Source organism: Gymnogyps californianus, chromosome 4, assembly GCF_018139145.2.
Source record: "Gymnogyps californianus isolate 813 chromosome 4, ASM1813914v2, whole genome shotgun sequence".
Lineage (NCBI taxonomy): Eukaryota > Metazoa > Chordata > Aves > Accipitriformes > Cathartidae > Gymnogyps > Gymnogyps californianus.
In genome coordinates, this window is record NC_059474.1 from 61,255,024 (window position 1) to 61,281,431 (window position 26,408).

General features: G+C 43.3%; 1 protein-coding gene across 11 annotated transcripts in view; it reads left to right on the forward strand.

The window, feature by feature from the left end:
• Positions 1-1,965: 1,965 nt before the first annotated feature.
• Positions 1,966-26,408, forward strand: part of EPHA5 (EPH receptor A5) — a 209,362-nt gene continuing 184,919 nt past the window's right edge. For 6 of the 11 annotated variants that reach the window (XM_050896101.1, XM_050896099.1, XM_050896100.1 and 3 more), the window contains exons 1-2: positions 1,966-2,023; positions 2,165-2,266. The gene's annotated coding sequence lies outside the window, so the exon portion shown is untranslated. Of the gene's footprint in view, positions 2,024-2,164; positions 2,267-13,373; positions 13,430-26,408 lie in introns of those variants that run through there. The other 5 variants (XM_050896106.1, XM_050896108.1, XM_050896107.1 and 2 more) reach the window with 1 other exon arrangement.

Consider the following 26,408-nt stretch of genomic DNA (forward strand, 5'->3'; position numbering starts at 1 on the left):
TCAGTCATACTACCGCTTAACTACCTGCTCTCTCCCAAGTTGCCCCATGCAACTTTGGTCCCTTGATGGACAGTTAAATATAATATAAGCAGATAAAGTAGAGCCAAACAGTTATATTAAACTGAAAAGCAGGACTTCAGTTGAAGGAAGTTATTCCCCATCCACACATGCCAAGTGGATATGTCAAGTTTGCTTGACAGATATCATCTGATGAATTTTTTTATTACTGGGCATCTGAGATGGAAATCATACTCCTTTCTCATGTCTTTTATATGCTTAGGTCTACATAGAAGAGATTGAGTTAAGTGGGCATTTGCTACAGGACTCAGACTTCACACTCATAGGCCATGAGGCTTTTTCCAAGGTCTGTGCCATGTCTGACATGTGATGAGCTAACTCCCAAATCAGTATTTCTTAGTTTGATTAAAAAGATACAAGTTAGACCTTAGCAGCATGCTACAGGAATTAAATGCTTATTTTTTAATTATTTGCCTGTTGACAGACCACATTTATACTATCAGATACAGTGCTAGTATGAGGAAGAAAAAATCTGTAGTCCCTAGGACCAGTACAAAATGGTGAGACCATAAAAATCAACTGGCCATTACAGCTCTATGTTAAAGGAACATTAATGAGTCAATTATTTTTTCATTAGAGTAGCTTCTATAAATTAGTGTCTGAAATAATTCTTTTGTAAGAAAGACTATGGAAACATTACCAGCAAGGAAAGTGAGATTGCCAAAGAAAAATCCAGGCATGACTTTAGTTTCTTGAAGTTAAACCTGTGAAGGGGTTGGGTTTTCCAGCATGAACAAGCACTTCCAGTGAAGTGAAGATTTCCTCAAATGCTGCACATTACACAGCTAAAGGCACCAAAAATCACTTTTGAGCAGTCTTACATAGCTCCCATATGTTGCCTTTTTAAATCCTCCAGGTACATCCATACTTGTCTTTTGCAAGCTTCAGAGAAGTTTCCATTTGGAAAGCCTTAATTTCAACTCTAAACTCAACAGCTAAGGAGACAATAACTCTCCAGAAGCGCGTGAAAGTTGCTTTCTGTGCCCATCACTCCCATTTAACATGAATATGCATAGTTAAGCAGAAAAAGTCCATCCCTACTGTAGTACAACCCCCATACATCTTATTGTACCATTTGTGAGACCAGCAGATTCATAAACCCTGCATTTTGCCAGGAAAAAATTTTCCCTATTGGGAAAATATACGGGCCCCATCCTTCCCATGTATACACCCCTCACACTCCCCACCCAGGAGCATATACTAACCACCCTCTCCCCCCCTCCAGTGTCCCAGAGAAAGCAAGCTACTATTTATAAAAAATATGTATTAGGGTAAAGAGCAGCTCAGGAAGAAAAAGCTACAAACTGCTTCTCAGGGATAAACTGAGTGGAGGGAAAAGTCTCTACTTCTTACTAGAGTAAGAAAAAAGGTTGCTTCAGCTCCCAAAACTGAGAATCCTTATTCTCCACACGATGTTTTAAACATATTCTAGTAACAGAGGAACAGAGCTCACCTGCACAGCTGAGAAGCCCCAAGCTACTCATGAACAAGAGCTGCTTATGGAAAAGGCACCATTATTTAGTTGACAAGAAAAGAAACCAAAGGGCTTAGTAACATGACTGCCACCAACCAGAGACCGCTTGTAAAGGTCTCCATACTGCCTAAAACGAACAATAAGATACCATTCACAGCTTACAGGCATCTCTGTAGGTTTTTCAGACCCCCAGCCCTTTATTTTTAATAAAACAAACCAATCTTTTGTTGAAAACAGCCCACCTTTCTAGAATAAACTACAGCCTGCCCCTCCCAACTCCCTCTCACAGGCAAAAATCCCTCCACGTGGAGACTTTATAGCAATTGTGCCTAATTGCTGCTTGGTCACAGCTGGGGAAGGTCTCAGACACTATTTATTGCTTGGGTGCATAATGAAGATTCTTGTTTGTTCCTTGTAAGAGAGTTGTAGAGTAGAAGGGGGTTTGTTGCTATTTGTGTATTAAATGGTGGGGTAGGTAATGTTTATTAGCTTTTTCAATTTGTTGAAGAAAATACTGGTTTAATTTGAAGTCTTTGAATTTTGTCTTATTCAATTCACTAGCAACAGCATTTCAGCACTTTGATTTTATTCTTTTTATTTATCTTGTGTTAGTTCATAATTCAGAAGACTGAAGCTGTTCAGTATTTCTTGTGGAAGAGGCATTGTAGGCATATGGTTCATCTAGTGTTGTGGTTTCATAGATACATTCCAAAGGTATGTTATATTATTAACTGATATCAGTCTTTGATTATAGAAGAAAAGAGGCTACTTTTAACCATGGCTTATAATATCTCTAATACTTCTAGCTGTTTTACTTACCTTTTTTTTAACTTGCTCATGACTGCAAGAGGCTTACAGAAGCTATTGATAGCTTATTAACCATTTATAAAGTGAATGTTTTTTCAGAGGACTGAATTTATGTATTTCCTTAAAATAAAAGTAATAACCAATTAAACTTGTTCTCAAACTTAGTCTCTGAAATATCTCTGTTCCTTAAATATTTTCCTTTATAATTTTAGTTTCCTAGTTGAGAATACTATAGAAGGTATTAATTGAGATTTTAATGAAAGCTGATATTTTCCAATGCAGGGAAATTAATGGACAGGAAAAAAAGATTCTAAAACTTGGCTTTATATGGCACTATGGAAGGAGATTGTTCTGACTGTAGGCAGTGTTATGTTTAAAAACATAATTTTAATTGTTTTCTTGAAGGTTTTAAATTTCTTTAGCCTAGATGGTGGTCTTAATAGTGTTTTAAATGGCTCAGAAGGATTAATGATAATTAACTGGGGAAAATTTTAGTACTATTTTAACCTTCTGAAAGGATCAGTCTGAGCATCTCCAGATCTAGATGGACAAGCTGTAGACAACAATCTGGTACAAAATCAGGATTTTTATTACATTTGTGGTTACAAAAAGTACTGGAGGAGGTTTAAGTTCAGGTAGCAGCTTCCTGCTCTATAACATACTTGCTGTATACATGTTGCTCAATTTCTAGTTTGACCAGAGTAGTAGGACAAAAAAAGCTTTCAGTAGCTAGTGATACATGTGGTTTCTTAGTTACAGTTTTTAACATTAAATAGGATTCTTTTGGAATACAAAAGTGAGAAGGACTGAGACTGTTGGGCAGCTCTTAGTTGACTCCCTTCTACTTGAATGAGAATCCTACTTCTGGTAGCCTAAAAATGACGATGCTTTGCCAAATGCTGTATGTCTAACCTGGTGTGTCAGTACAATGTGATTTCCAGTTTGCTGGCAGCCTGTCTTGCTTGGAGTAGTTGTAAACAGTGATGCTTGTATTTTTATTGGTTAATTTTACAAGCTGGCATCTGCTGTCAGCAGCTTCATGTAAACACACTCCTGCCACAGCATCTGTTCTGCTGCATATTGCCCTTACCCTAGCACTCACGTGGAGCTGGGGAGGGAGCGATAAAGCTCTCTTCTGAAAGGACGTAGGCGTTGAAAAACGGGAGCTGAATAAGGGGCTCAGACCTTCTCCTGGGACTGAATTTCTGGAAATGGACTACTTGACTCAATTCAAGGACACTGTTTTCTAAATGGCTTTGAAGCCTCCACTTAGAGTTCAACCCTGCTTGGTGTGTGAGCAAGCACATGCTTTCTTAATGTGAAGTCAGGAAATGTGACAGTCATCAGAACAGTGGACTTCTGTATAGAATGGAAGATGAATTTTTTTTGTGAATAAAGACCAAGATGACAGGACTAAGTTGCTAGCCAAATGCAATTAAGCTAAGATTGATCTTGTGGAACCCAGATATAACCTAGATGGGTATGAGTATCAGGAGAGAACAGATCTCAGTCAAAGCAGGGACTGTTGTGCAAGGAGCTAGGTATATACATGGAGACAAACCTTTGGTCTCAATGGAGAAGGTAAAAGGTAACTATGACCTGCAGTTTGCCAATGGATTATCAAGCTATCTACGTATAGCTACATACATATTAAGACCAGAGCAAATCAGTGGCAATGCCAGACAAAGTCTGACTTCCTTTGTTGTCAGGACAAAGAAGGAACAGACCTAGGCAAAAGCTGAATAATTATATTCAGTCTAGTATGTTATGAGGTATTACCATGTTTAAGTGACCTCATATGTCTCCTACTGCTTCTATGGTAAACATAGTTGCTTTATCTGAGTGTCTAGGATTCTTCTGTGCTTGTCACCATTAGCTTTTCTTCCAGCAGAGCACTGAGGGCTGATTCAGATAGGGATGATAGAGAAAGAAAGGATGGAAGTTGGACTTGTATTTTTATTGGGAGGTGTTCAGGTTTTTTGGTTTTAGAAGTTCATGTAAGGTCTTGGATCAGTCCTAGGAAAAAGGTCAACTGCAGAGTGGAGAGTGCTGTATTGCTTTATAAACATGACCTAGGAAGTAGGAGTCTTTTCTCACATGTTCAACAGCGCCCAAGTGAGATCTTATTGCTGGTCAATTTTTTCCACTCAGTATGTTTTTCTGCCTCCAGTGGTTGTGGGGGGATGACACCCAAATACTGAGAAAGAAGCTACTGATCTCAAAATAAACAAAGCCTTCTCTGTTCTCCTGAAGGTGTGGGCATACCTGCAGCAGCCTCTTCTCCATGGGTGCTGACATGATGTGAATGTGCTCCATCTTCCAGACTAGGGGCTAACTCAGACCCAGAACAGGTACCTAACATGTAGGTGCCCAGTTCCTGGGGTCGTGGTTGTGAAGAGAATTAACGGGACAGAGTTTGCTGTAAACAAAATGGGGAGAGCTTGGTATGGAGGAAATGAAGTCACAACACCTGCCAGCAACAAAGCAGCAGAGAACAGAAGTGTCAACCGCTACTCTGCAAAGATCAGCCCCTTTGCACAGCATTTTAGTAAATACTCATCCTTGGTGCAGATGCTTGTGCTGGCCAGGGAGCAATACTTGGTGCAAATCCCTGTCTCTCTCCTGGATGCTTATCTGTAGCTCTGAGGTGCTTGTATTTTCTGTATAATTGCCTTTGGTTAGAGGACTTGTCCAGAAAGGAGGGACTGTGGATTTGATGCTTCCCTCAAAACACAGAGAAAGCTTATTCAGTGTTGAAATGTTTGGCATGGAACAATTCTATCTGAATTGGTCCAGAAAGATGAAACATGTAAATGACTGGTCAACTAGTAAGGTTAGCAAGACAGAGGTGGATTTGCACCTCCTCCTGACTGGACTTCTCCCTACCCTGTAAATGCTTTTTAATCTTTTTTATTCTGTGGGCAGAGTCATGTTTGTCACTTGAAATATGACAAGCTAACTTGTCATAGTTAAACACAACTTGCTTTTTAGCGTTGAAGTGGTTCTGAGCATGTGCAGAAACAACGTGTAGCCCCACAAAAATATGATGTTATGTTTTAATTTAATGTTACATTGAGATGGGTAAGGGATCTGGATACTGTGAATATGAAATGGGAGTGAAAATACAGATTCTTGATTTAACTTCTTTAAATACACTGATCTGCAGAGGACAATTTGTGTCTAAGATGGGATATGTTTTGAGATGGTTATTGTTCAACGACTAGTTCTTGGGTATGGATAATGTATTGACCAAAAGCCATACTAAGGGTGAGTTTTCAGTAAATCTTTATGTAAATAGCCTGATAATGACTTCTGTTCACCTTGCTTATTTTATTATTCATTTCTCCATGTAGCTTCACTGTCTAAAGGAGCTATGCAATCAGTGCATCTGTAATGGTTTTATTAAAGTTTAAATGTTTATACCAGGCTCAGTATTTCCTGAAGTAAATGTCTTTGGGTGACTATTGCACTCTGGGTAAAACGTCTATTATGTGCCCTACACCAGAGACCCATTATAAGTTCACATTACGAAGTATTCTGCTCTAGGCTATAGCTGTAATCTGATTGCCACTCCTTTCTTGACTTGCTGTGCATGTGCCCCCATCTCCTTCACCTCCTGATGGAATGAAATTGTAATCACCTACTCTTCTGTTTAGCTGGGGGCAGAATTAAAGGCAGAAAACAGAGGCAGCCAGAAGTGTCTGGGAGTGCACATGTGGAAAGGCAGAGCCTACTAAAGGGTGAATTGAGTAGAGATTAAGCAAAGGTGCCACAGCCCAGAAGATCTTACAAGAGACAGAAAGGGGAATGAAGTTTAGAGAACAAGGAGGAGAAGCTATAAAAGGAGAAATAACTGGTAACAAGCTGCCAGTTCTCATTTATAGCCATGTCATGATGCGTGGTGTGTTTACACCCCAGTACTGTCCAGTACACTGGTAATACTTTAGTGAAATCTGTGAGGAATACAAACACACTGTCTGAGCATACAGAGATGAGGTTAGAAAAGCCAATGTCCAACTGCAATTGGATCTGGCAAGGGATGTCAAAGGTAATGAGAAGGGCTTCTATGAGGAGCTGGGTGGCAAGTAGGCATGGCCAATGGTTATGTTAAAAGGCAGTCCTGCTTGAAAGAGAAGGCAAAGGGTGTCTGGCAAGGGAAGGGGCAGACTGAGAAGAACAGAGAGGTGAAGTAAAGCACACCAGCGGTTGCAAGCATTGGAGTTGGCTTGTCTGGTTCCCAGGATACTGCTTGGGTTGTTAAACCACACTGTCAATGAACACTAATGCAAAAATGCTACTGTGATAGTCATGGTGCAAGAGACAGGCTGGATGGTGATCCCCTTCAGCCTCACCTCAGGTGTAATGCTGACCATTTAAAGCACATGTCTTTGTTAACAGGACTTTACTTGCACCTCATTGGGGACCCTGTCATTGAGCATTGAGTAAAGGGATATTCTCAACTGAGAAATAGCTTCCTCAGGATCACTCATGGTGTCTATGTTGGAAGCAAAACTTGTACCAATGCACCTGAGTCTTGTAGCTTGACTGCAATACCGTCTAATTGGTCCAGCTCTTCTGGTATGGAAGGAACAGTTTTTCCTAGTAATGAGCAGAAGTCTGTCTGGAAGGCTTACCTCTTTATGGTTGCTAGACCCTCAATTTGGGAAGTCTGTGTATAAAAGGTGGCTGCTGGATTTTTTGCCTTTTCTTTCTATTTTTCAAAATCTAGCACAGGTAAGCTCTTTTAAGTAGTATTTTGTTTGTAACTCTTGGATGGGATATCGGAAGAAACACTGAAAGGTAAGAGTGGCAGTGGGAAACACATGGATTGTATGTCACTGGGCAATATTTGTGTCAGAATTTGTCACATGAGGCAGTCTGTCCGAGAAAGCTGGTCCTGATCCTACCTTATCACTCTGTTGTTTAAAAATTACTTAAAGCACATGCCAAAAAAATACTTATACTTGCTGAAGTGCTTCTCTGAGTAGACACTGGAGTTTTGCAAGCTAGGTATTTCTGAGTTTGGAACACAAGGCCTACCTAAAGGCACAACTTGAACACCGCAAAGGAAGGAGAGAAATAAATATGCTCCTGCATTTCAAAAACAGTTGCAATTAGCTGATGGAAAGGACTCAAAGACTATAGCTGTGATCCAGATGCCATCTCACAAGAATATAAATGAATGTGTTGGCAGCTGAAATTGCTAAGCATTTGCAAGTATTTGAGATATGAAGTGACTGACAATGATGTGATTTATTTACGAAATCATTAGGGGTAGGTTGAAATAGAGAAGTCCGTATCAAACAGCTCTGCTTGGAGGAGTGAGGCAAGATGAAATGGATTTGCTTTCTTCAAACAAGAGAATAGACACAGTTGGCCTCGGCATGGAATAGAGGGCAGTAGCTTGAGTTAACAAAACTAGTCTGCCTATAATCAAAAAAATTCAGGGTAGCCATCCAGACTGCCCTTAGAAATTAAAGAAGGCATTATTGACCTTATGAAACATAGTTCAGAAAGGAACTGAGTTCTGGACAGTACTGTATACAGGAGATTAATGTACTTCACTATTAAATGATACACTAATATAGTGATTTTCATCATTATATCCATTATTGTGTTTGTACCTTGAAAGAAAGAACCACTTCAAACAATGAAGTGTTGAATGTGAACCCTTGAACTACAGTAATGTCCACATTTGCTCGCATAGATCCTGATCCAAAATGACATGCTGGAAAAGCAAAAGTGAGAATGAAAAGCAAATGGATGCTCTAATAGCTTTTGAGCTTGATTCAGGTCTGCCACACACCTTCTGTGTGACCTTGAGCAAGTTACTCAAGGGCTAGGTTTTCACAGAGCACTCTGGTACTTGCAAATGTACCCAAGTCACTTGCTCGAGCTTGTGCAGTGTCTGCTAAAGCTCATGACTGAATGTCTTGAGGAGATAAGCCAGTTCCTCATAATATCTGCTGATTCTTATTCTGATACAAGAATAAGATAATTTCATTAATATTTTAAGAACATTGTCCCTGATCTAGAGGAGCCATAATCAATTCAGTAATTTTTATCTGTATCTTTTTAACATCTCCTTTGCTTCTGTCTCTCTGTGCAGGAGTAGCAATGCTTCTCTTCCTCACAGGAGTGGGTTGGGAAGACTGATTCAAGAGTGTGAGGTGCTGAGCTATTGCAGTTAGTGGATGCATGTAAACAGCTTACAATGAGAAATGTGGAAGTGAGTCCATTATTAAATTTATACAGGGCTAACAATGTAATCAAATTAGCCTTTGCACTTTCTCCTGTGCTCCACTTTCTGCATTAGAAAATCTCCATAAATCTCTGCAAAGCCATTTCATTTGTTCCCTTTAATGCTCTCCTGTGGTGTGATGCAAAGAAACACCTCAATACTTGCTAAGTAGTGGGTGGGCTGCAAGTACTGCCAGCTGTATCTGCTGCTGCTCTTGGTGCTCACAAGTGTGTACTTCCATGTCTGACCTGGATTATTTTGCTGATCAGTCTAATCCAGACTGGCATGTGAAGTGGTACACATTGAGCCCTCTGGGCCGGGGACCATTCCTTTGCTTGCAGATGGACAGTGGGTTTTTAACACCTGGGGTCTGACTCCATGGGGTCACTACAGGGCAGTGAGAGGGGAGTAGTGACACAGCATTTACAAATGGGAGAGTGTGCTGCCAGGTCAGGGGCCTTTGGAAGAATGTTAGCAGGGCCAAGGGCTGGTGAAGCGCTCCAAAATAAAATGCCAGGCTGAAATGTCACGCTTTCTCTAAGCCTTTTCTGACTGAAACAAATATTCACATGTTTTTGCCATGGATTTTCACAGCTTTGGATCTAATTTCAGGCTGTAAATGAAGTGGGCAGATTTTCCTATGTGCACAGTTGCCAGTAGCTCCTGTGTTTTGTGGGGGTGGCAAAAGACAAATCCGTGCTGAGACCATACAAGTGGCTGGGTTGTGAACTTGCACAGGCAATGCTTTATTTACCACTTGCTCATTTTTCTTCATGCAAATATCGGTTCGTTGGTTAACATCTTTCTCTGCACCGAAGTATGAAGATTTCAGCAGTGACCGAGGGGCACAATCACTGATATACCTCGTCTGGCCAAGGGGTGGCCCACCTGCACTTGATGTTTAACTTTCCTGTCCCCACTGGCTCTTGATAGAGATTTCTCTGTTGTCTGCTGGGGCTCTGACTATTGTTTTCTGCAGTTCTACACGGGCTGCTATGGTGTTTGTTGAACACAGCCATTTTATGTTAAAACTGTAGTTGCATTAATGGTACAAATCCAAATATATCTACTATGCAAAGCTGCTTAGCTGCTCCCAGATTGCTTTTGCTTTTAATATGCATTTAGTTTTTGAATAGAAGGTGGTACTTCTGTTTCAAAGGGCTTGTGGGGAAAAAAACAAAAACTAATTACTAAATTTCATGAGGATATTCCTTAAAGGTGTCATCTTCTCGGACTCTTTTGAAAGAAAAGGACTTTTCAAAGGAAAATGGAAATGCTTATATGCCTAACTAATTAAACAGTTTGTTGCATTACAGTGGGGCTTCTATTCCATTAATGTAATGAAGACATGGCATTAGTGGGACTGTTTACACTTAAAGTATGAAACTGAATCTTTTCTCAGATGGTGGCCCTACTGAACACAGGGATGCAGTAAGTATTATGCCCTTACACTTCAGTAAAGGATAATGATACAGGGAATGCATTTGGTTGACAGTTTTTGGCTCCTGAAATAATCTGAAGGATAGACTCATTTATTGTTCAAGTGTATCCTGTTGATGATAGGATAAACAGCATGCTAATGAAATGAATTGGCAATGCAGAATTAGAAACCAGTCAGAATACAGAAATTATGAGGGGAACTACATACATGGGAGAGAAATTAAATTAAACTTGGAAAAATGAGCTTTTGCATATCTAAGTGAAATAATCTGAAATGCACTAACTCAAAAGATGTCTGGTTTAAAAAATAGTTTAAAATATATGTAATAGCTGACAGCAACTTAGATATGAAGTGGCAAGTTATACAGGGCAAAGCTGTCATTTCAGTTTCAGACACTATATGCAAAAGCATTTTAGAGATAGTTGTTTATTATGGCTTTAGTATAATTACACTTCTGGGCAAACTGTTATGAGGGAGATGTTGGGAAAACTGGAGGGAGTTTGGAGTATAACAGTATTACTAACACTCTATAGGAATGACTGATGAGAAAAAGATATAAAGGATGAAATACAGACCTTAACTGAGCGATGATTAAGAGGGAATATCGTTTGCATAGGTGAAAAGGCATAAATGTAAGGGGCAGAAATGAATTAATGAGATGCAGGAAGAAAAATTTGAAACTAACACAAAATACAGGCTGGATATGGGGAGAGATGGCATGAGCCTGAGATGGTTTAGGTTCCTGAATAGTTTGCAACCCACATCTTGTGATTTTTACAGTGAATTTACTCGAAGCAATAAAAGATATACTCTTTGGTGGGAGATAGGAAGGGATCCCATCAGATTGTTCAGCTTCTCTCTGATTACCCATCAAGGCTACCAGGAATGCTGCAGCACTTTGCTAAAATTTCTGTCCTCTTTTTAAGAGCCCGCTGGGTGCACTGATGAGGCAAAAGGCAGGAGAGAATTGCCTGCTGCAGATTACTAACAAGATTTGTGGCAAAACCAGGAGGAGAGTTGTAGAAGACTGAGCCCACACCAAATAGGATCCACTAGACCGTTAATAAAGTTGCAATACCCTCCATTTGGGGATAAGGCAATAACCCTTTTATAAGGCTGTATTTAGGTTTTTTTCAGTACTCGATGTCCTGAGAGATGAGATTAGGACACTTCCTGTGCCACAGCCAGGGTGGAGAACAAACCAAATGTCTTGGAATAAGAGCTGGTTTCCTGCAGGAAAAAAGGCAGCTAGGATGAAACCTAGAGCATGGTGGCTATTCTTAAATAGCTTATGAATCATATGAAGCTCATCTCAGTCTTTCCTAGAAAATTAAGATGTCACTAACATATCATCTGAAATGCCTCTAAATTATAAGCCTGGCAGTCCAAACAGCAGTTAATGACTGTCAAATAGCAGCCGAAAATCGGAGGCAAACAACAGTCTGACATGAGATTGTGATAAGAGACTTGCCTAACTACAGCAGTCTTGCCCCTGGGCCAGCAGAGGCTCCCATCCAGCTTGGCATTTTACTTGTTCTTTGCCATCTGATCCTTTTTACTATGCTAGCAAGGTGCTGTTTCTGATGACGTTTTCCTGCATTGCCCTCATTTCTGGGTGGCAAAACTTGCCACTGCTGCTACAGATGGCAAATCCCTAGAAATTAGTATACCACATGGTGCTACTCCCATTCTAAATCTGGTCTGGTGTCAGATGTTCTCAGGTGTGATTTATCCCAGCTGAGGATCTGGCCATGCAGCTTTATGCAAGGGTGGTCTGATGGCAAACCGTAGTGCCTTTTGAACTAGACTAGTAGGATATTTGAATAGTGAAGGTCTGATGCACTGCTGTAAACAGATGCATGCCATGCTTTTCATTTGGCTGGCAACTTTACTGATGCACTTCATGTTGTAAAGCAAAGCCCCTTCCTTGTCCTCCTGGTGGCAGTAAAAATGTTGAATAGCTCGAGGTAGAAAATCCCCTTGCAAAAGGAGCAAACACTTTTGAAAATAATATGCATGTACAGCTCTGGACTATGTTTATATTTTGGCAGTAGCTGAGGTTTGTATATGGTGCGAGGGCACAGAGAAACACATTGTTCAGCTACTTATGAATAAAAAATGAGCAATGGCGCTGTAGAGAGCTGTGTTATCGGCGGTTCCCCAGTTGAAGACTACGTGTCCTCTTAAAACTAGCTTTGGGGATTTTGTAATTTGAATTGCAACTTGTTTGGAGCCTTGGTCCTGAGCCTTGCCCCCTGGAGAGAGAGCCTTTTGCAGGTGCTCAGCCTTTGGTTACTGCTTTATAATATAAATGAACAGGCCAAAATCTTGGCAGTGGGGTGAAATGGAGGAGGCAGAGCCAGGTGAGAAGGGTTTTGGTCAACCTTGACTTGCTGCTTGTGCACCTGTAAGGCTGGGTTTTTGTCTTTTATTGGCTTATCTGGAGGTAGTCTCAGAGGAGGAACTGATATGGGTGAATAAACCTCCACGAATTAATTTCTCATACTTCTGGGATTTATGTTTTTTTAGGAAGATGAAGTGGGTGACAACTAGGGCTCTGAGGGGTAAAAAAACCTCAGTGAAAACTTCTGTGAAACTAGTTGTCAGTGCTGGATTCAAAGCTGTGCTCTGGTGGCGACCTGAGGTAAAATATACCTGAAATATCATCTTTCCAGTGGCTCCATTATGGAGTTTCTGGCACTTTTGCTTTCCTGGCCGGGGACGAGCCTTCCTCTCAGGCTTGCCCGCCCTGTGAAATCGCGGCTTCCCCGGCTCTGTGGGCTGAGGGAGGGGGGAAAGTTTTTGGGACCGCGACCCTTGGCAGCTGCGGGGAGCACTGGGGCTCCCCGTCCCCCCTCAGCGGGCTCTCCGGGGCCCAAGGGACGCCTCCCAGGGACAGCGCTGCCGCCCGCTCTCCCCCACGGGCAGCGCGGGTCTGGGGGGGCGGGGAGTCCCGCAGGGCGGCCATTTTAGGTGCGGTCCCCGTTGCGCCCCGGGGCGCCCTGAGGCTCGGCGGGCGCCGTCCCCCGCACGGGATGGCGGCGGCGGCGACGACGGCACCGGGTCCGCCCCGTCGGGGGCGGCTCCGCGGCGGCGCGGAGCCGCCTCCCCCATCCCCGCCCCCCGGCTCCCCAGTCGCGTTGGTGGCTGGACGGGAGCGGAGCGGAGCCGCACTGCCAGCCCGCCCCGTCCCGTCCTGAGCCGACCCGAGCGGGCAGCGCCGGGGGGGAGCCGCCGCCCCATGCGCTGAGGGGCGGCGGGATGGGGCCGCGGGGCGCCGGCGGCTGGGCCGGCCGCGCCGGGGCGCCGGCTCCCGGTTGGACGTGCCTCCTGCCGTTGCTGCTGTGCGCCGCGCTCCGGAGTCTGCTAGCCAGCCCCGGCAGCGAGGGTGAGAGGGGACGGGGCGGCCGGGCCGTCGGGGCAGCGCCCGCCGAGAAGGGGGGCTGCCCGGCGGTGCGCTGCTTCGGGCTCATCTGACTCAATTATTGGAACGTTTTGGGGCAGGTGAAAGGGGGGCTCTGCCCGCGGAGAGGCGGATGCCGCGCCGGGGGAAGCGGGCGACACTGGCCGATGGGGCTGGGGGGGGTCCCGGGGAAGGGAGGCGGCAGCGGCCGCTGCGCGCCCGCCGAGTCGGGAGCGGGGAGGCAGCGCTGCCTCAGGGCGCGGGCAGGCTTGCACGGGTGGGTTTGGACAGATGCCTTGGCACGGGCGCGTTTTGCAGTGTTTTTTGTTTGGTTGGTTTTTTTTGGGGGGGGGAGGGGGGGTGTTGTTGCATAGGTGCCTTTGCACGGGTGGATTTGCACGGCTGTGTTTCCTAGCGGTTTGCACCGGGGGAGTTGCACAGGTGCATTCGCGCGGGTTGGTTTGCTGGGCTTTGCACGGGGCGGATTGCACGGCTGTAGCTGCAGGGCTTTGCACGGGGGAGTTTGTACGGGGCGGGGGGTCTTGCGGGGGTGCACGCGGGTGGAGCGGGAGCGGGGCCGGCCGGGGCTCGGCGATGCCGGGGCGGGCTGGGGGAGGCTGCCGGTGGGAAGCCCTGCAAGCGCTGGCCGCAGTGCGCTTACTTCGTGGCTTAAAATACATATATAAAAAGGAGGGGAAGCCGCGGAGGTGCCGGTATTTAACCCGCAACGCAGCGGAGCGCGGCCGCTGGGGACGGATTTTTTTACACATTTAATCTCTATGAGGCCAATAGCCAAAAACGTGTGCAGGCTTCTTGTCTAGCAGGGTACTTCTAGGCTTTCAAACCGGACTTTTTGTTTCTCTGTACGTGATGTGGGCACTGCTTGGGGCTTTTTATTATTATTTTTGGATCCGCGGGCAGGCTGTAATGGGAAAGCAATGGGTGGAGAAGTTCAGCATCTGAAGGGGATGCCGGCGGCTAGTAGCAGGCTGGCTTCGTGATGCACCATAATTATTTGTGAAACTCCTTTAGAGCTGCGAGGTATGCAGGGGTTGGTGAAGGAAAACCGTACCAGAATTTCAAAGATGTGGCCTGAGGTAACCAGCTAGCTGTAATTTATTTTGGAGAGCGAGAATAATGTGAATCGCAGTCGTCTTTTTAAAAAAAAAGTGGAGAGGAAGGAGAAAATGCTGTTCCTCTGTGTGTGAAGATACCAAATGTTCAGGAAGTGCATTGGTTTGGGGGATGATGGAAATGGCTTTGGGTTTGCCTTGGTTAGATAATGGTGGACCCAGTCCTTCTGCCCCCACGCGATTTCAGATGATTTCACCCGTGGGAGTGATGCTGGGGAGGTGGTGTGGCTGCTTTCGAAAGGCTTTCCCTGTTACTCACCTGCCTCTTGGGAGGCACGCTGTCCTGTGTGCTCCAGTCTGCCCCGATACGATGCCGAGAGACCGGCAGATGCTCTGAGCCCCGTCTCCGTCATTCTTGCCAGTTCTTGGAAAATCTGGATAGTACTGATGGAGTCAACGGGACTATTCAAGTGTAGAGGTGTCTCTGCATGAACAGGCAGCTGCGGAATAGGACTTTTACACAATAGGAAACAGTACTGGAAAGGATTAATGAAGCTGCCTAGCAAACGGGTATAGTGGCATCTTTACAGGGAGGTTGCGGGGGAATATTACAGTAATGATGAGCAGCGTGAGCGCTTGCTTCATGATCTCTCTCCCCATACTTTTCTGACTGTTGCTCTCTAATTTCTGTCTCTTCAGTAAATGCAAAGCTAAAAGATTGCTGGTAAGAGGGGTTTGACTGTGGACGTGAAGTTATTCAAAAACAGCTGTCCTTTGCTGCCAGGAGATTTATTTGTAAACAAGCATTATCTGACAAGTACTTCTCACAGCACGTCTCCTTTGCCAGTTACTACTGAACAGCTCTGCTTCTGGGAACGGTTCACCCTGCAGTACGTGAAGCCTAATGCATGAGAAACCTCAGACGCTGAAGTCCGCCTGCCTAGCCGTATGCTGCTGACACTTGTCACCAGTTTGGGTTTGAAAAGTTCAGTGTGGCTGCTTCTGGGCTCTGATGAGAGGGATCCTCCCCTGGGGTTAGTTGTCATATTCAGCTGGTTGGGAACTTTACTTTTGCTCGGATGGAGGTAGCCATCTTAGACCTGTGAATAATATTTTCAAAAGTTGGTGGTATTGGTTTTTCTGGCGTTTATTTTTTATTATCCCTCATCCTACTCACCATGATTAAACAACTAGCTGATACCCTGTGTTGTGTAGGTATGTAACATGTATGTAGTTGCATTGAGAATTTGTCATCTTCTTAATCACTTTTTTAACCCCGCATCACTTTTTTTTTTTCCCCTCTAAATCTTACTGTAATAGACAGTGACTTCATAGGATAAGATATATGCAGTTAACAATTCACAGTGCATGATTTTCTGTTTTACCCTCTAGTGGAGGGACACTTAGGGGAAAAGGCTTTAAAAATCTAGGTTAAGATTTGGAGGAAAAAAAAAGTAAATTCAGTGTTTGGGTTCCTTAGCATGGAAATAGGTTTTTGCAAGGGCAGCTGAGTTTCAGAAGCTCCTACCATTTTTATGGGGAAGTATCGAGTGCCCAGCCTGTATCATAAACCTGGTCACCATCTCCAGTTATGGATTGAAGGATATACATTGGGAAAACTGAATTAATTTTTTTCCAGATTTTCCTATAATAGGGAAATAAAACAGATTTTTATTTCAATCACGTTTTCTCAGTTTATATGTTAGAAGCAAAAAATGTAGCGAAGGATGACGGTTCAATGCTGTCGTGCATTTTCAAGTATTGTTTAGCCATTATTTTTAACTCTTTAGCAGAGTTCAGTGATTCGAACCAGAGATTTCCTTCTTCCCTTTGACTACTTTTACAAATTCAGAAATTAGTCACAAAGAAAATATTCCAAAGAATACACCGAAAGTCATACACAATTTTGAAGTGCTGGTATTTCAGAAGTGCATTATTACTTTAAAATGCATTCCCTATGATAACAGGGTGTGAGAGACAGCCCTGCAGTATGCGACCAGGCTTCCTGCACCTCCTTTAGTTTAAAAATGCATCTGTGTTAAATCTTTCTGTTTTAAGTACTAGGGTTTGGGAAGTGGCTTATATAAATTACTTATGTGAAACACACAATGAAGGAAGGAATTGTTTAAAGACCCCTCCTCCAGCCTAAACTTCATGATTTGTTATGCATCGCCTGTGGATTTGGATTGGTTTGCTGATCTCATTTGAACGTCACCCAGATGACCTTAAAAAGTGTTGTGTGGGCAAATTATTAAAAGAATGGAGTCCATCTGATTGCTTGTAACAAAGTAACTTCTCAACATGCTTGCATAATTGTCATTAAATACAGAGTATATTTCATTTTAGGGCTTTTCAGCAGAAGTAAGTGCTGATGAGGCAGTGCTGTAACAACAAAGTACATCGTTAAGCAAATCAAAAGAAATGCAGTTTGAAATAATGACATTGACTTAAATAGACAAAGGTGAGAAAGACAAAATGAGTCTGACTGTAATGTGTTGTACTTAAGACTAAAAGGATATTCTTTAGTTACAAACTCCTGCGTTAGGTCGTCTTCCTCTTAATTCTTCCAGGGTTTTTTGAAGCTTTCTTTATCTTAATGTATCATTTTTAATTTGAATGAATGAATAAATGAGTACAATTAAAGGGGTGGGTCTGATGCAGGCGAAAATAAAGGAAGGTTGTAATTTGCAGATTATTCATGCCAGAGCCTGGAATGAGCCTACCTGTTCTCAGTGTATTGACTTGTGTGTATGTTGTTTCATACTGACATATAATTTCTGTGTCACGGCACACTGGATAAATGCATATTTAGGTATAACTTCACAATGTTTATCTTTAATCAGTGAATGAAGTCTTTTTCAAGGAGTTTTTTTGTGTATTTAGTAGAAGCAGGTGTGAAAATAGTCTTAATTTTCATATCAATGTATTTCAATTAGTCTAATGCTTTGGGTAAAAATATACATGATCAGAACATTTTGCTTATTAGGTTGCTCTTAGGAGCTTGGCTTCGTATGTCATGCATTCACACAGCTGTTGCATTTTGTGTAATTCTGTAGGTATTAAGTGCTGCTAGCATGCATGTACCTTGCGTATGCAGAACGAGTAAGTTTGGACATATTTCAGTCTGCTCACAGTGCTTTGTAAGGAGGCTTTGAGAAGTTATCTGTTCTTTATTTTGTGTATGGGAACGATTCCCTGTGTGCTTTCCATGATAGCAGAGCATAGCCTCAGTGCTGTGTGTTTATTTTACTCACAGGAGTAATCCCATTAACTTTTAAATTTACTGCAGTGGAATTACTGGTATGAAGAAGGACAGCTCATGTCTAATGGTCTTTTTGGGATCAGTCTGATATGTGATGTATGGCTTTTCAAGAGGTTTAGAATGACTCAATCATAGCTTCAAAATGGAAACTACTATCCTTTTGACAGTAAAACAACATTTGAAATGCAGCACTTTTAAGTATATGACTAAAAGCCTTGCTGCCTAATGACACATGTTTAAAAAAAGGGAAATAAACAATAGCAAAGATTGACTCCAAGATAGTACCTGTTTCCTTTTGAAGCTTATCTTAAAAATTGTAATAAATAGTGGAAAACAGGCAGACTGTCTTAAACGGAACCACTGACAGACCGTCTGCTTATAGTATCATAAATGTTGACACCATAATTTGATGTATAAAGCAGTTATTTGCACATCAATTTACAGATAGGTAAACTGGCAGGTACCATGGGAGAAAGGGAAGAGTTAGTGGGCTTGTGTGACAGCTGCTTCCCCCTCCACTGTTAACTCTCCCACTGTTACCTCACTTTTTAGCTCCAGTATGCAGTCTATCTCCATGTCTGCTGTTCTCTCTCTCTTAAATAAGAAAACAAAATCTCACCCATAAAGAAATGTTTATTCTTTGCACTAAAATACAAAGTGTTTTGCAGCAGGCTCTGAGGGGAAGGTGGGAGCAGGATTTCGTAAAATCTGGCAGAAATTGCAAAGCCAGAACAGTTTATTATGTGGTGCCTTGCTCTCTGATCTCGCTGGTTTTACGCTTTATTGTTCCGAGGATTTCTGTGCTGCTTCTGCAGGAATCCTTGTTTCCAGCACGCGCTGAGTGAGTGTGGAGCCCTTGACCTGGGAAAGTCCAGCAGAGATTGCTCAGCTGAGCAATTGTGTTGGACCCTGTTGGCTTTAGGGTCTTGAACAGAAGTGTGGCTGTTAGATCCCCCCAGTTTCTCTGACATGGAGCTACGTTTTTAGTGGTGTGTTCCTGTAGGTGTGCAGGTATGTATATTCTTGAATAGAGACAAGCTTTAAACATTGCTTAGGGATGTCAAAGAAGTGAGACCCTGCCCCAAAACAAAAAGAAAATAAAATTTTTTGGCAATTTTTTTAATATTCTCACTTCCTCTTTAGGAAATAAATCTAAATCTATACGTGGTTCAAGAGCAAAATGAGATGTAAAAAACCCAAATGCACACAGATTGGTCACTTTGTAGAAGCACTGCATTTCTTAGTTATTAAGTGCTTACTTCTATGGAGGAAAGTATTCAGTGCAGCTCTTCAGCAGATACTCAGACTACTATTCATTAAAAGGGCTTTAAAAAAAAAAAAGATTTTGTGCTTACAGTAAAGCATAAAACAGAATTAAAATGTCTGTCAGAAGTGCACCTTTCTCATTGACCATAAGTACTGGTGAGGGATAGGACCTCATTTCAACCAGGATGGACTTGAGCTAGGTATTTTTCTTGGAGAATGTTGCAGAAATACTGTCTTAATGATTGCATTGGAATGAATACTTTTTTTTATAACTTACTCTTTACTAAACTCATTTTCTTTGATCTCTGCTGTAAAATTGCTGCATATTTTAAAAGCTAGTAGAGAATCCTTTTTTCCTTTGAAAATATGTTTTGTTCTTAAGATGTCCCCGTTTTTTGGCACAGGCAGAACGGAGAGATGGATTGTCCTCTGTATTCACATTGTGCCTGTCCCTCACTCTGCTCTGTGACTGGCTGGACATTGAGGTGACAGGTTTTGCTCAGGTGAAAGCGTTTGCTGCCCCAGTTGCTTTCACAGCCAGCTGTATTGGCAAACTTGAGCACTGGCCTTCAGTAGCTTAGGTCTCTCTAGGGATTTGTTACCCTTTCAGTTGTCTCTTTGACCTATTATATCTCTTACAGTCTCAGTTTTGGTATTTGCTATGGCTTTGGTCAGTGCAGTATCTGAGCCTCTCCGAAGGTTTAATGCGCTTATCCTCTTGGAGGTAGAAAGCAATTATTCCTGTCTTCTGCAAGGAAGCTTAGTCGAGAGGGGACAGTCGGGAGGAGATGTAAGCACTGTGATTCGCAGCACTTGACTTCTGGGTGTGGGAGGCTGTTTGCAGAGGTCCAGTGGCACGTTGCCTGCTGTGGACAAGGGTGCTGGGACCTGCAGGCTGCCCTGGGCTGTGTGTATGAGCACAGCCTTCCAGCTTCTGCTTTGCAAAGAGGGCTAAAGACGCTTTAGGCCAGAATAATTGCCATGGGAGCATTCAGTGCATGCTGTGACTGTCTCACTGGGGGTGTTGGTGGTGGGAAACACCATCCTTTTCTCTCCCTCTTCCCTGATATTTGAGTTGTGTGGGAGGTATGTTAGGAGGACTTTGACTAGGTAGAGCTGCTCAGGTGACCGCTAGCTGGAAGGGTGAGAGATGCCTCCTGAGAAGGGGATGTAGCATGTGCTATCACAGCAGATCAGGGATACCTGCATGAGCTGGTCTGGCAGCCCTGAGGGAGAAGGTGACTCTTGCCCCTTGTGTTCCCGCTGGCAAGCTCCTGAGCATCAGTGGGGGTTCAGCTGGTGTGCTCCTGAGCAAACTGTGCCTTGGGGGTGTGCATGGAGAGGAAACAGTCCCCTGCAGGAGCTGAGTGCTTCTAGGTTTAGGTGGCTGTGTAGCAGGTATTGAGCCTGTAGGAGAGAGGGTAGGACCCTGGGCTTGCAGGCTTTCATGCCAGCGACTTCATTTGGTGCAGGGGGCAGTACTGAAGTGTCTTGCCAAGGTATTAACTCCTGGGTTCTCTAACCTGGATCACTTAATGTTAGAAAGAGGTCAGAACAACCAGTTTGAACTTTGTAATTCTCTGAGGGGAATAGAGATACACCTGGGAGGAAATTAATTATTCAGCATCAGTAATGTGCATTTCATGATGTTTCTGGGTGGACTTGTATCACTTTTTAAACTGTTTTGCATGTCCCAAACCAGTGAAACTACTTGGGAAATTATCTGCATACTTGCCTTTAAGTTAATTTCTCCAAAACCCCAGTCATTTTGGTTTATCCATCTTTGCTTTACTAATGTTCACATGCAATTTCTTCCTAAAATGTGTTGGCAATGTGCTGTTCCCACTAGCAACCTCCACCCTCTTCCCTCAACAGCAATAGAAGGGATAAACTGTCAACCCCCCTGAAAAGCCAATAGATCATCTTAAACATTTTTTTGCTCCCGAATGCTATCTAAGCATTATGTCAGTTCCTTTTTTTTCTACTTGAGTGAACTCAGTGGCAGCAGAGTAGTCATTATTGTCAACAGGAAGGCTTTATTGGTGCTGGACAGTGAGGTCTTGCGAGTCCACTGGTAGTGAAAGTTGACAGCCTTGACACTCTGGATGTGTCTGTGCCAAGTTTCTTTCCTTTTGTTGAGTTTAGTTATACACATAACAGAATTTGATCTCCATGTCTTTTAGGATACGTTTTAGGAATGGAGACTGCATTGCTTTTAGTTGTTAATGCTCTGATTTAGGGAAGAAGGTGAGATTTCATCTCGGCACTGCCAGCAGGTGTTTTGATTGCATTGGGAAGCTGTTGGGATTTTAGGGCTTGACTTTTTGTGTGCTTAATAAGGTGCTTGCTTTATGTAGGGTCTTGAAGAAACTGTCTGCCTCTTTCAATGGCTCGCACATGCCTTGGCAGTGGTTGGAGACCCTGGGTCTGCAGGCAGCACTGGTATTTTGTTTCTCCATGTAGGCTGGTTGTCAGGTTGCTCATTGCAGGTGCTGGTTGTGTCTTGCCTTCAGTGGAAGCTTCTTTTTCATTCTTAATGGCAGGATGATACTTGCCCACATGGTTTCCCCAAAAGATTTGTGCTGCAGCCAGCTCCGAGATCTGCTATTGTGTTGGTACAGCACTGTTTCCAGTGGATCTCATGAGAGGGGCTGGAAGCATTTTACTGACTTTCTTCACAGTGAATAAATCCTTTTCAATTAAATGGTGATTTTGGTGGGAATGAGAGTGTTTGCCATTAAAAAAAAAAAGCAAACAATACTGGAGTTTTTAAGTTTCCAGGCACTTTGGTGTCAAACTAATAATCTCCTGACCACTTCTGCTTTTAAGTTATGTATGGTGGGAAGAACAAACGACTGCCTCTTGTCTTGAGTGCAAGTCCTTGTAAGGAAAAAATCTGCAGTTTCCTATTTGTTTTAGTGGGTCCGATTATCGAAGCGCGCTTTGGGTCCCACTCCCTGGTGCTACAGCCAGTGGTGTGCCTGCAGGGAAAAAATGCAGCCAACCTGAAGAACTTTGTCAAAGGGTAATATCACACCCCTTGTAAACAGTGTGTTCAGACAAATTACAGACGTAATGCAGAAATTACTGGGTAAAATTCTCTGGCTGATGTTATGATTGCAGTTGTCCATCTGGCCTTAAAAACCTATGAATCTGTGATGCAGATTTTAGTGTTTTGGCTCTTGCTATAAAAGGGAATCATGAGAAAACTTGGAGCAGAATGAAGCCAACATAAAATATAAATCTGCAGTTAATATTAGTTTGCGAGTTCATTAAGTAGTGTATATTTTCTTCCTCCAGTGGGCTATAAATAATAGGTAGTGCTACAGCTTGCATTCCGCTGTAGCTCGTTCCCACTGATGGAAATGTTTCAGAGGTTCTTGCCTGTGTGTGTTTTGTCCCAACTCAGTGTAGCTAATTAATTCAAAACATCTGCTCCCTGATGACTTTGATTTCTTTCAAGAGTTTTTTTTTTTCATTTGTTTTTGCTTTCTTGGATTATTTTTGACTGTCACTTGTTGGAGTGCCTTGGATTTATACTTTTTGAAGAAATACTTGGCACAACAGGGAAAACAGTTGGAAAATGAATGGTAACAATACTGCAATAAAACCAGTGAAGATTTATGAAGCAGGAAAACTTTGACTCATGATGGAGAGTCCTCTGCAGTCAGTGTGTCTTGGTAGTACTGTGAACTCCGGGAGTGCAGGAGGAAGGTTGGGGAGGTATGCAGTATAAGGAGAAACCAGCTCTATTAATGATGATGTGTTTGGCAGCTATACCCCCTGCCTTGGGCAGAGGGAAAGAGGAGGAGAGCAGAGGCGTGAAGCTTGGTGGAAAGACTGTGATGCTATTCAGGAGACCTCCCGATGAGGGTTCCGTGCAAAGCACTGCTGTTGCATCTTGTCGTGCACCTTGACCCCCATCCAGCAGAGCGTTTCACCTCATGCTTAATTGGCAGTGTGTGAGCATTCCCATGAGAGGTTTCTCACAAGTTTTTTAAATGTAGTTGCTCCCACAAGCTATGAGTGTTGGGTCAGAGCTGGGGCTACCTTGATGTAGCTCTGACCTTTCCGTGGGTGGCTATGCCCTGTGGAGTGCTGTGTAAAGGGGGCCAGGAGCTGCAGGAGGAGCCTTGAGGAGGATATAGGAGCACTTGATTCACACCTTTTCTCATATGGGAGTTCAGATTCAGGCTACCCAAAACAATGTTCAGATTCCTGTTCAATTTGTAACATGTATTAAAGCAGAGTTTTTCTTTAGTTGTTTAAAACAAAACATTTTGATTCAAATGTTATTGTTTAAAAATGTGCTACTTTAGAAATCATGTGATGTTTTGAAATATTTATGCAGGCTTTAAGGAAGGTTTCTTTACTCCTGTTTGTTTTGTGGTGGAAACTGTAGTTATAGGGTATTGATTTGGTCAAAGAGGATGTTCTTTTCCTCCTGCTTTAGGTGTATTTCAGTGAAATAAAAAAAAGAGTCTTATGGCTTTACAGCTTTGTGGCATAAACTGTCAGCTTTTGCTATCCTGACCATTTTGCCTGTTCTAGAGTGATTTGTCAGGATAAAGTTTGGTAGAGTGTGCCCTGTGGTAAGCTTTAGCTTGCAAATGGTGCTACTGAAGAGCAGGACTACTCCAATGTGTAAGGATTTATTGGAAATCAGCTCAAAGACCATGGCAACCCAGAAGAGTTCAGTCTTTTGTATGTCTGCAGAGACTTTGCCTTGGTGTGAGCAATGAAGGTTTTTCTGGAAGATCCTTAGGTACTGAAGTGGCAGGAGGACATGTGGCTGGTAGGATCAGAAGTGCTCAGTGTTTTAGCCTGTTGGTGGGGGATTTTTGTTTTTTCAGCTTGTTTTTTTCCCACTTGAAATTGGAGTGAAGAAAATGAAGCTGCTCCAGCTGATCCTGCTCCAGACCAGAGCCAGAGGAGCCATCTTGCTTCAGTGGTGTGACCAAAAAAATCCATGGATCAGTGGCTTCTACTTCAGGCATTGTACCATCATGACAGACCTGTCCTGCTTTCGCCTGGGCAAGCTAATGCTGCCACATGGCACTGTTTTAGGTGGCTGTGTCAGATGGGGTGCTCTGCTGTGTGGGCAGCAATGTTGGTTTAGGTCAGTGTTGAATACTATCAGATCTGGCATTTCTTGTGCTTCCTTCCAGCCACAATCCCTGTGTAGCCATGGTGAAGCTGCTAAATGCCGGCTGTATGAACGTGGTGGGGACATTTGAGTAAAAAGCTGTATGTAGTCCCCCTGTCAGAGATTCCTGAGTGAAAAAACACTGTTAATTCACCAGCTAGAGTTCAGGGCAAAGGTTTAGATCACTCCTGGTTTTATTCTAACTTGATTGCTCACCTGTAGTAACCAGCCTGTCTGAGAACAAGAGTGTATGCAAATTCCCTGGGCTATTATTCTGTATTAAAAAAAGGAAAAAAAAAAAAAAAAAAAGGGCTGTGGTATGACTTTAGACTTAATCATCATTTATCCTACCCTAAAGGCATGGAAGTTAATGATGATACAGATCTGTGCGGTTTTGTGTTCCCCTTGACTGAGCATTAGAAATAATTAGGGCTTGTGGGATGGATGCACTGATGGTGGAGATGAGCAGAAAACATTTTTGAATGTGTGTATGTGCCTCTTCCAAGTGAGCTGGCAAAGATACAGGTGCTAAGTGTGTGCTTTTGGGCTCTGAGGTTTCTTGCTTGTTCGCTGAGACATAGCTAGCTGGTGCTGAGGAGAAAGGAAGTGGGAATAAATGAGTTCTGTTATTTTGGAGGCTTTTAAGATTATGGGGTAAGCAGAGTTGCCAGCAGTTTCTGGAGAGGTTTCTTCAGCGGGGTAAGCTCTCCTTCATCCCAAGTGCTGCTGAGTACAGCTCTGGGTTATGCCTGTGGAGTATCTACCGCATTGAGGTTAGTCCCGGAGTCCCAAGCTGTACAGGAGCTGGCACTAGACCCCTTGAAGTATGACTTCAAGTATGACACTAGACCCTGTAAGCACATAGTTGGAGGTTTTCCTGAATTCCTCCTTCAGTGACCTGAGTGTTTGGGTTAGTTGGTTATTAGACAGCTATGGCCAAATGCATGCTGATGGTCATCACAGGTTGGATGGGGAGGAACTGGTTCTGCTGCTCTGGAGAAGACCTCTGGTCTCTTTCTCTGTCTTGCTGTGAGTTGAACCAAAGACAGTTTCAGGGTTTTTTATTCAGGTGCAAAAAAACTTCATCTCTTCCCAAGCAGCCATGTGGTGAGTTATGCTATCTGTTTGGGATGGCAGCCCTTCTCTAAAGTCTCTGCTAATGGTTTCCTCTGTGTTGCGGGTAACTACTTTACCTGCTGTTTGCCTACTGTTTCTTCCCTAACCTGGCCAATCTGCAGTTTTTTTGATGAAAGCCATTACAGCAAAAATAATGTTCCTGCCAGGCTGGAAGGTGGTGGGAAGAGAGGTGGTGCCGAGCCTGCATGGCCTTGTGTAGTGGGACCATGTGCTGGTGGCCTCTCCAGCAGTGTGGGATGGGAAGGCTGCCTGAGAGAGCATCCTGATGGTTGGTAGCACCATCACACTGTATGGGGAGCTCTTGCAGCTGGGCCATTGGAAGAGCCAGCCCCTTTGAGAGGGGATGCCAGGGCTCTGGCCTGGTTCGAGGCTGAATCGGGGTGGGGTTGGGACCTGGCAATGATGCAAGTAAAGGACAGACGTACTGGAAATGACTGCGTAGGATGCTGATGGGGAAGATGCAGATACCTCGTATCTAGATGCAGCAGTGGTAATTTGTGTTTATACCAGAATTTTGGGGATTCTCAAAGCAAAATATTTTGGTCCTTGCAGGCAATTTAGAATAACTACTGGCTAAATATATTCCTCAGAGCAGATCGATGTAGTGCAGTATTTTAGAAGACAGACTCTGAAAGCAGTCCTGGGCAGAAGCTCATGGGGCAGCTGGAGAGTCTGCTGTACCTTAGCAGCCCCTCAGAGCTGTCTGAGCTGTGCTGGGACACACAGCTGTGCTGTGCCCCTCTGGTCTCCAGAGCAGGCACAGGGGAGCTTAAAGTCACTTGTCGCTTTTTATATTCCTGGCATGTGAATTTTGGGTTACTGTGCAGTGCCTGTCAAAAGGTGTATCCCGTCCTCTCCTATTTATTTTGCTCTATGCAGAATTCTGCTAAAATAAGGGACGAATTGAGTCTTTTCTAACTGGAGATTTAGTATTCAGCTCCACTGGCTGACTCACTGGTAGGAAAATTCCCACTGACTTCAGTTAGAGTTGAATGGGTTGTATTATCTTTTCATATGCAGAAAATTATTTTGAAATTGAATTTAATAACAGCAATTTTAAAATTGTCGTTGATAGAAAGA